General features: G+C 44.7%; 1 long non-coding RNA gene across 1 annotated transcript; it reads right to left on the reverse strand.

Annotated features, from left to right (window-relative positions):
- Positions 1–3,689: 3,689 nt before the first annotated feature.
- Positions 3,690–6,486, reverse strand: LOC139803032 (uncharacterized). The gene is made up of 2 exons (XR_011728844.1): positions 6,182–6,486; positions 3,690–4,237 (listed from the first exon to the last, which is right to left on the reverse strand). It is a non-coding gene; the product is annotated as an uncharacterized lncRNA (long non-coding RNA).
- Between the last annotated feature and the right edge of the window lie 4,461 nt (positions 6,487–10,947).

The raw sequence follows: 10,947 nt of genomic DNA on the forward strand, positions 1-10,947 counted from the left end.
AATATAGTAAAAAAAATATAAAATGAATAGAAAACGAAACATGAACCTAAAAAAAATGCAGAAATAGAGACTGGAGGCTTTCCTCACCCTCATTAATTATTTTTTTCCCTATTTGGAAATTTTTGTTTAGTAAAATGTTTGCTCTGGAGCACAAGCTGCTCTGCAAGGAAGCAGGAGGTTCCTGGTCACCTCCAGCCTGGCCCTGGTGACTGCTGCATGGCTGTGGAGGTGACAGCAGCTTTGCTGGGGACAAGAGCCACCTTCATCCTTGGATCTTACCAGCCTGATGTGTCTGGCTGCCCAGGGAGCTGGGGATGGAGGGATGCATGCAGAAATCTGGGATGGGAGTGGAGGGAGAGGGTGAGGAATGACAGGGGACATTTTTGGGGTGGGGGAGCACTCGAGGTTTAAGCTGCCTTTATCAGTGTGTTATAAAGAGGCAATCAGCAGGGCTGAGGTTTGGCAATCAGTCAATACCAGCTCCAAAACAACCTGTGGAGAAATGAACCTGGGACCCACTTCAGGTGACCTTTGGAAGGAAGAAAAACAAGTTTAAAAGAAAACAAATGTTTCACAGTGGGGTTTTAAATAGCTCTGTTGAACTGAGGGTGTGTAAGGACATTTTTCCTCCTTGTGTGGGAACTCTTTGTGTGTCTGGAGCTTTGTGGTGACACAACACGCTTGGGGCCCTGGGCTGGTCAAGTTTGCTTCACCTGTCTACACAGGGGACCCATCAGTTTCTGGGAATTCCCAATACTTCCAGTTCTTGGAAAGATGCTCCACCTTTTCCTGGGACAATCCAGGGGCATGTGCTAACAGGGGGATGGCTCAGTCTCCCCTGTTTATTCTCTGTTCAATTGAAAGCAGCAGCTGCAGGTAGCTTGTGACAGAGGCTGATATCCAGAGGTGGTTGAAAGCCCAACTGAGTCCAGTTGTGGGTTTGCAGTCCAGTTTAAAGTTTTCTGGTTGTCTCATGGGAGCAGAGTGCTCACATGAGGCCATTGGTTGATTTTCATCTCATTGAAAAGTCTCTTCCGCTGCCCCAGGACTGAATTCTCCACAAAAACCCCGATCCCACCCCTGGCTCTCAACCAGCACATGCCTGTTTCTCTCTCCTAAATTGGCCTGCTAGCAAAAACTCAATGATTTGCAACCAACTGCCCTTCAAACACCAGATATGAAGCTTGACTTCTGCCCAGAACCTCACTAAAAACCTAATGAGGAATATGGGAAAGGTTTGAAGGAGCTGAAATCCCCCAGCCAGGGATGGAGTGTAGCAGCCCCACTGCTGTGTCTGGTTTCTGTTACGTGTTTCTTTTCCTTGCATTATCTGTATTAGAACTTATAAAATGGATGATTTGTATCAGCTGTCCTGCTTTGTTGTTATTGCCATGTTCTGCTAAAATGATAACGAACCCCTCGTCCCAAATCTTCCTCCCCCACAAAATATCCCAGCTATGTGAAATAAAAAGATGCCATTTTATTAGAGGGTTGAGCAAAACTCTTAGAAGAGGCAAAGAGAAAGGCCTGTGAGGGGCACAGCTACAGGGAAGAGGGGAAAAAAAATTTGGTGAAGACAATAGTCACAGGGAGTTTAAGAAGCTAAAGCAATTACCAGCTTGGAAATTATTATAAAGCTATTTTACATTCTCAGTCAGGAACCTCCTATCTTCCTAGCGTTGCATCATAGCCCTGGGACACATGGATTTGAGAGGACAATTCCCAACTTTCATATGAGATTTCACACTAAGGCATTTTTGGGAGAACTTATACATTGCTCTGCAAATCTTGAAGGATCTGGTTTACCTGGCTGTCCATTCAATGAACCCTCCTGATTCCATGAGGTCATGGAGAGTGGGATATTTTGGATCTGCTCACCCAACTGTGTCTTCCTGATCCTTCCCTGATGAGCTGTGGCCGAGGCATGTGCATGGCCAGGTGACTGCCAACGTGCATTTCTAGCCAGTAATTCCCTCACTTGTAAGCTGGGAATTTTTTTCTTCCACATCTGGTGATGAGGGGAGAGAGCAGAGGCTGTGTCTGTGTGCCTGTGGGCTGCAAACCTTTCCCCTGGGTGGTTCATTACATCAACAGCCACATTTCCCAGGCTGTAGGAGCCCCTCTGCAAACAGGTGCTGTCAGAAAATCATAGAATAATTTGGGTTCAAAACCACCTTGAAGATCATCAGGGCCAACTGTTAACCCAACACTGCCAAGGCCACCACTGAACTGTGTCCCTCAGCACCAAATCATAGACTCATAGTCATGGAATGGTTAGAGTTGGAAGAAACCTTAAGATCATTCAGTTCCAACCACCCAGCATAGACAAGGACACATCCCACTAGATCAGGCTGCTCAAGGACCTATCCAACCTGGTCCTGAATGCTTCTGGGGATGGAGCTTCCACAATTTCCCTGGACAACCTGTTCCAGTGCCTCATCACCCTCACACTAAAGGATTTCCTCCTAATCTCTAACCTAAATCTTCCCTCTTCCAGTTTAAAACCATTATCCCTGTCCTCTCACTACAAGCCCTGCTGGGGATCATGTCCTAATTTCAATGAAAAATATGACCCAAATCATAAAGTTATATATGGCTTTGGTCTGGCTCCTTCACCAAACTCTGATGGTCTCCTCCTCCAGTGACCACTGAAGGTGTTTATATCCCCTTCCTCACTTGATCTCTTCTTCCTACCACTTGGTGCAAGAAAATATATTCTGGGTTTTACAGACTACAAAAAGGAAGCTGAGCTGAAGTGATTTATGGCTGAAGGAACTCAGGTCAGATCCAGACTTACAGCTCAGGAGGAGATGTGGATACTGCTCCTCTGCCCAAAATATCAACCTGGAACCTTCTTAGCTTTGGAGGTTCCACTGCAGGCCTGTTTTTGGAAAGTACTTACAAATTGCAAATACCATGACATTTCAGATGAAATCTCACTGAGCAAGTCTACTTTTCAGAGGAAATATTACAGATCTTAGCAACTTAACACTTCAACAGTGATAAAAACATATTTGCCTTTTATACTGAAAAGGGCTGCCAGCCAAATACTGTAATTGAGAATACTTCCTTAAATATATAACTCTGAATGAGCAGCAAAAGGTTCAATTCATATTTTTATGAAAACAAGCAGAAATGAGTGTTCTGTTTATATTCTGTATGCCTGGAGCGTGGGCATCCCATCTCATTCCTGTCTTTGGATGGAATGGGAGATGTCTCGTCACTAACAGAAAAAAAGTTGGAATGTCTGGGTGAAAATTAGATAAAGAATTTGATTTCCAGACAGGAAAGTAATAATTTATTATCAGAAAAAGTGCCAGGGGCAGAACTTCTACTAGCACTTCAGCCAGGCTGCACCAAAACGCATCAGTGAGAGGGAGGGTTTTAGTGAGTATTATTTTAAGTGGTCAGGCTAAAGACTATCTCCCTACATGGCTTTGCAATAGATTATTAATTATTATTATTTTAAACTCAGAAAAGCTTTTTTTTTTCCTCTCCCTGCTTCTGTTCTCAGCAAAAACGCACCTCATTATAGAGCTCTTAGGGTCCTTCTGCAAACAGATGTTTCCCACTTTAATCAGACATTTTGATTTGCATCTAACTTCCTGCTGAATGTTATTTACTTCAAGGGATTAAAATTCCTATTTCTGTTCCAACAAGGTAATGATTTTTTTTTTCTTTCCCCCCCCCCCCCCCCAGATGATCAGAATGAGAATAAAATCTTTTATCTTTTTGCCCTCTTCTCCCTTTTCCTGTATGTTTTAGACAAGTCTTGACTGGGAGATAATTTGGAAACATTTGTTACAATCTCATTAGCGAGTCGAGTGCTAAATGCCCCAGTAGAATAAAAATCTCATCAAAGACATGGTTTGTAACTATTAATTTTTACAGCTCTTGGATACAAAACTACACATCTGCTTACAGTGATTCTTGCTTTGCTGATAGGATCCCTTTATCCTCTTTCCCCCAGATGCCCATGTCCCCAAGCAACTATACATGTGCCTCCTCCTATCTCATTTCAGGAGAGTCAAACCCAAATTTTCCATTAAAGAAAACCAGAAACTGTTCCTTTGTAGCCTTGCTGCTGCCTACCTGCTGAGCTGCTGCTCCAGAACACCCTGGTTTTTCTTGCTGGGCAGAGGAACACTGCAAGGAGGTGGGGGAATTTGAAGTAAAATTTCTTGTGGGTCAGCTGTGAATTGTTTTGCAAATTTGCCTTCAGTTGTTAACAGATTCCCTGAATTACAAGAACAGAGGCAGAGAGGAGAAATTTTTTAATCCCAAATGCAAAGCACAGGTGGAAACTATATAGTAAAATAAGGTTTTGGGAGGGGCTGGATGGAAAATTTTTTCATCATTTTTTTCTTTTTTGTGAAAAGGTTAATTTAAAAAAAACAAACAGCTTTTCTGGGGACGTTTCTCAAACCCAGGATGTGTTTTTCTGCCATGGGTAGAAAAAACAAGGACTGTCACTTGTCCTGCACACCAGCCCATCCCATCCACTCACCAGTGTCCTTACCCAGAGGTAAAGGGACTTAGGTTTCAGAATTTTCCCCTTCCTCTCTTTTTCCCTTGAAAAATGCCACCCAAGCTTGGCAACACTTCGGGCTGGAACCAAAGGTCAAGCCTGGATTTCCCTCAAAAACCCCCACCATTCCTTTGCAGCCAACTCCATCTGGAGAGGTGCATGGAACAACAGGGATCACACTCGAGTGCCAGATCATATGGTTCAAAATAAAGAGGGTTCAGTTATTTCCCTTTGCCTTTCTCATCAAAAGCACCTCCCAGAAAAGCATTCAGGGGTGGAATTTTAGATCAAAAAAGTCGCCCTGCACCCGAGGGGCTGCTGCAAAGAGACTGGAGGCCAAGGGAGAAAAACTCTTGGAGACATGAGTCAGAGTGGGGGGGGAGGGAATGGAATAAAAACTACTGCTTCAAAAATCCATTCCAGAGGATGGGATTTGACATCCTGCAGCTGTCAAGAGGCTGTGTGCTGAGGGGTGTTGTCTCCCATGCTGAGCTCTGCGAGGGGGAGCCAAAGGCAGGGGAGAGCTTGCTGCAAGGATGTTCTGGGCTTGGCTCCCTCCTGCTCTGTTGCTTCCAAACACGACAGTGCTGCCTGGACAGAACCTGTCCTCTGTCCCAAAGGCTGATCAGGGTGTGGGTTTGACTCTTCAGGCCACCCAAGTCCTGTGTCTAAGCCTCCATGTGCAGGACGGGTGCAGGAAAGGGGTTTTGGGGAAATAAGCTGCAATGAGCAGTTTGATGCAATGACAGGGAGGGAAGGAGAAAGAGAGGGAAGCAGTGGTTGTTCCCTAAGGTCAGGGTGGAATTTGGTTTTCATGAACTTTATGAGGACTTCCAGGAGACAGCAGCATGTCCACATTTCTCTTTTGAGAAGAGTGGGAGAATTTCTAGAACTGCTGTAGAATGAAACACAAAAAAACCTTGCTCTTGTGATGAGAAGGTCCTGCCAAGGAGTTTCCAGCCACCATCTATAAGAATAGAGAGAGCTGGACATCTCATGATGCCCTGAACTCCATCACAGATGGTGTGCTACAAACTGAAGATTGATTTATTTTCAAGCCACTGGATTTGTAGCAGCTGTCCAGTTAGGAAAATGAAAAATAGAGATAAAGAAATAACTGGGAAGTTGCAGGTACCATGTGCTCAGATAAATCTGGCAAACACTTATCCCAGTGGCCAAACTTCCCAGCAAGATGCTCACATCCAGGTATCAACTCTTTTTTTCTTTTTTCTTTTGTTTAACTTTATTTTGGCCAACAAAATAACCTCTTACTTGCTGAGAGGTTTGCCCTAGATCAGGTGCAATGGCAGATGTAGATCTGCTCTCTGAATGCCACTATAGCTTCCTGGACAGCACATCCACCTCACTATTAATTATAACACAAATTAAAGAAATCTCTCTGGGAGGAAAGGAACAGTAATATTCAGAAACCCGTTGGGAGGAGCATTATCTACCACCAGTTTAGATTTCAAAAAGCAAGTTGAAATGCTACAAGGCATTCCATAGCTTCTCCTTATTACAGCAGCAGCATTATGACCACCTCCAATTTTCCTGCAGTATTTCCATTTCCCATCACCCCCCCACATGCACTATAGTGACTGACCATTTTAAAAAAAGAAAAAAAAAAAAAAATAAAAATCCCCCAGCACTTACCAAAGAAAAGATGCTTAACAAATGCTTGGGGTCCGACGAAGCAAGGACCTCAACATCCCAGCCCAACCTCTCTTGCCAGGAATGTGGGTTTCCTGCAAAATTGCCCTCCCCACCTCAGGGCAACACCCCTGGCACCTCTCCTCCTGCTGCTCCATGGTTATGTTTGTGCAGAGGAATGGCACAGCCCTGTGAGCTGTGATGTTATTGCTGGATGAAGCTAATAAAACATGGGAGTCCCTGCCAGGAAGCTTTCCCATCTTCTGGGTTACCCGCCTTTGCCTCCTCACCTTTGCGTTGTCTGATGTTGTTTTAACCTCTTTCCTCTTTGGCTTTTGGCTGTCTTTTCTGCTTTTAAGTATATAGTTATCTTAAGTTGAGCAAGATGTTTCAGGCTACAATAACTGGCTGATGTTTTAAATGGAAAGCTCTGAATGTGCATTCAATTTAAATGCACTGAGGCTCTCATTCAATCTGAAATACCCACCAAGTATAAAATAATAGTGACACTTGACATTTGCACAGAGATTTACAACTTCAAAGGCTCCCACAATATAAACCAACTCACTCTGTACTTATGAGGTGGGTAAAAGAATACTTTTCAAAAGGGAAAATGGAGGAGGAGGGATTGCAGATCTTGCCCAAGGCTGGAGCCTGTGTCAGGGTTAGGGTCTTGCCTCTCTCTCACATACCCAAACCTCTTGGCAGCCATGAAGTTTACAAGCTGTATAACCAACAGGCAGGTCTATATCCCAACCTGATGGATGAGAAATTGAGGACCTTCAGCATTCACATTGGGTAGTCTGATGCCATGGGGCAGGTTCTGCTTGCCCAGACCTGCCTGCAGCACAGCCACTCTCCAACCCAGCTGGAAACCCTCATAGGAAGCCCAATGGACCCACTGCCCTTGGTAATATTTGTCTGTGAGACTGGTTTTAACCTATTTTCTCACTTGCAAACACAGGATGGGTCCCTCCCTTGTGACACTCCTTCATGTCAGGGGGAGGAGGTGGCTTTCAAGCAGCTCCTGCTCCAGTAGCCTGAACTAGAAACCTGCCCTGTTGCTTGATGGAGCTTGCAATAGCCACTGCAAACACATGGGTGGATGCTCCATTAATCAACCCCCTTTTTGACCAATCAAAATCAATATTTCCTCTTTCTTATTGATGTAATATTTTCTTGGAGCCTTTTAGCCCAGTTTCACAGGATGCAGAATGAGTTGCTGCCCGTTATACAGCGTGTCCTGCCCTTCCCTTTCTTTGTAAACATGAGCAGCTTGATTCCATGATGTGTTCTGATGATCTGCCAAGAGCCAGCTAATGCACTGTTTGCTGACAAGTATTTGTTATTAATCCAAAAGCACTGAGCTTGTGGGTTGGGATTTTATTGGTTTTAAGAAATATAAAAACTAAATTAAACAAGGGTGTGGAGATTCCTCAAGTGTAGCTACTGTTCCTTCTGTGATGCAGTTGCAAATATGCAGCTTGTCCAATTGGTGGGACTTATTTAAGTGATTTTATTGCTCTGTGACATTTATATTCCAGCAGAAATCACAAAAGCTTCACTGGGTGTCATCTTCCAAAGACTGTGTTCACTAAAGAGCTGGAATTTTAAAGCAAAATGGAGGAGGATAAACTTGTGGCAGCTTCTTTTCTCTCACCTTGCTGCTTCATGTGGTTCTCCGGGACCACGTGGTGACAGCGAGGTGGCAGCTGTTTGTCCCCAGCTGAGAAACCCCTAACTTAACAACTGTGTGACCCACCAAGGATGTCATCCATCACCTAATGAGTCCTTTTGGTGTGTTTTTGACAGGACCCCTCCTCACAGTCTCCGTGGCTTTTGGGGATGTGCTTGGGACTCCAGCAAAGAGCCCAGGATGTTTTGCTGCCTAGGAGCAGGGAGAGGTTCTTGCAGCAGCCATCAAAGCCAGGACCACCCCTGTTCTATCTCCAGAAATGGCTCATAGAATCATAGAACTGTTTGGGTTGGAAAAGACCTTTAAGATCATCAGATCCCACTGTTACCCCAGCACTGCCAAGGACACCACTAAACCATGTTCCTAAGCACCATAGTAATATGAATTTGTAAGCCCTTCAGGAATGGGCAGCCTGTGTCAGGGCCTGGCAACCCTTTCAGGGAAGGAATTGTTTCCAGTCTCCAATCTCAACCTCCCCTGGAACAACTGAAAGGCTTTTTCCTCTTCTCTCTTACTTGTGATTTGGAAGAAGAGACTGAACCTCCCTGGATCCAGTTTCATTTCAGGTAGTTGTACAGAGTGAGAAGCTCTCCTCTCAGCCTCCTTTTCTCCAGGCTGAGCACCTCCAGGTCCCTCAGCCTCTCCTGGTCAGAATTGTGCTCCAGACCCTTCCCTGAACACTCTTCAGCCCCTCAGTGTCCTTCTTGTAGTGAGGAGGGGAGTGGGAGGGAAGGATGTGGAGAAGAGGGAGGAAGGGGAGGGCGTCCCCTGATAGGGTTCCCAAGCCAAGCTGGAGACGAGGCTCTCCCCACCTGCCGGGGAGGTGGGAGACAGACAGGTTTGTGCAGTGGGACCCCCCACACAGCAGAGCAGAACCCAGCCCTGGGGCAGATCAGTTTTAAGCTTGATGGAGAAAGATGACAACTGCATAGGAGGCGAGGAGGCAGAAAACACAGGGGCTTTCATTTTCCTCTGCGAGGGCACATTTGCCTTCCAGATTCGACTGACAGCTTTTGAGGCCGTTCTTTCAGGTGACAAATGGGAAGAAAGCTCCTGTTTACCCTGGCTGTTGACTCATCTTAGGTGGAATTATGTACCGAAATAAGTAAATAGCTTCCTATTCAATGGGATCCATATATACCTCTGGGACACAGGACAATGCAAAGCTCCTGTAGAGACAAGATTCTTGTTTGGTGTGTGCTTTTCTAGGTCACCTAGCACTTTGCTTCATAAACGTGCTTTTTAGGAGTGAGCCCCCTGGGATGGATGCTCTTTCCGTTGTATGGAGTAACTCACCCTTAAAAGCTAGCAAAGCTATGATTGCTTTTTAATTTGCATTGTAAACACATTAAAGATGAGCTGAGCAAACCAGGACAACTTAGGATGCCTTTTTACATACCTGAATATGAGAGGCTTGTGTGTGTTTTTGGTTTTTTTTTCAATTATTATTAGCATCTCCGTTCATCTCTTGAATTTTAGCAGGTTATCAGAAAAAAAAAATTGGAAAAAGGTTCTCAAGATAACTGTGTTTCAGGTGGTTCAGTTGCTGGACCTTACAGGTGCACATAGCAGTTTCATAGCACTGGTTTGTATCAACCAAATTGGTAGAGGAGGACAAACCTATTTCTGTGTCAGAGGAGTATTTTTTAGGGGTCTTGGAAGCCTCTTAACTCCTATCTTCTGTTACTATTGTTCATATTTAACTCTTCAGACTCTCCTTCAGAGCAATCCCAGTGGAAAAGCATGTCCTAATGAAGGCAAACATCACTTTCCTTTCCGCCTCTGTTGACTTCTTTTCTAATATTTCTCTACTTGATGCTGAAATTAATGCTTTGCAAAAATCATGATCCAATGAACAAACCAAGTATTAGCATCACTTAGTGAATCTTTTTGAGAGACCTGAGCTGTCACCTCTAGCTCATAGCTGAGATGCATTTGAAGCAGAGGGATCCAGGTCTTCCAGCCCTGTTGCAGGATCATGTCTCACCATCTCATGGCTGTCACCACTAAGAGGAACCATTTTCATCTCAAAAGTTTGTGTGGAGCATATAGGGTACAGCTTCTCTGCAGAGAAGATCATGGAGGACTGTGTCTGCTTCTGGAGTTCCCAGAATAAGAAGGACATGGAGCTTTTGGAGCAAGTCCAGAGGAGGCCACAGAGATGACAAGAGAGCTGGAGCATCTCTCCTGTGAAGGCAGGCTGAGAGTTAACTTTGTTCAATCTAGAGAAGAGAAGGCTCAGGGAGACTTTAGGGTACCTTCCAGCACCTGAAGGGGCTGTAGGAAAAATGGGGAGGGACATGGATATGTAGTGACAGGACGAGAGGTAACAGTTTCAAACTGAAGAAGGAAAGATTTAGATATTGGGAAGAAACTCTTCACTATGTGGGTGGTGAGCCCCTGGCCCAGGTTGCCCAGAGAAGCTGTGGCTGCCCCATCCCTGGAAGTGTCCAAGACCAGCCTGGATGGGGCTTCAAGTGACCTGGTCTAGTGGGAGGTGTCCCTGCCCATGGAACCAGATGGTCTTTAAAGTCCCTTCCAACCCAAACCAGTCTGGGATTCCATACCTACATGTCTGATGCACAAGAGTGGACCTGCACCCGTGCTGGAAGGCACCAAGCATTGTCTTGTGCTGCTGGATGGTACAAGAGAATAAGGGAAAGGTGTTTCAGTTCTCCAGAGTGCAAAGTGACCTACAGCCCCTCAGTGGGAGGCATGAAGTTATGTAGTTCATTAAACCTTAAAAAAGCAAGAAAAGAAGCTGCTTCCAATTATCAGGATGAAAATTAATGAAATAAAAACTACAGACAGGCTGCAGAATTATGCAATAAAAAGGGCTTTGCTGGTATTAACAAGGCAGTGTGTAATATTTGTGTGGTTCTAGCTCAGCCTTGGCTTGAACACACAGTGATTCTGCACATAAAATGTATCCAAATCGATGAATTAAAAATCCTTGATAATCCCATACATCTTTCTGTTCATAGTTGAGAGCATTATTAGTCAGGAAATTTCCTCAGAAAGGGAAAATGAGGTTGTGATCTGTTGTCTGAGAAAATAACCTCTTTGTTAGTAC

The sequence above is a fragment of the Heliangelus exortis genome, chromosome 15 (assembly GCF_036169615.1).
Source record: "Heliangelus exortis chromosome 15, bHelExo1.hap1, whole genome shotgun sequence".
NCBI classification, from domain to species: Eukaryota; Metazoa; Chordata; class Aves; order Apodiformes; family Trochilidae; genus Heliangelus; species Heliangelus exortis.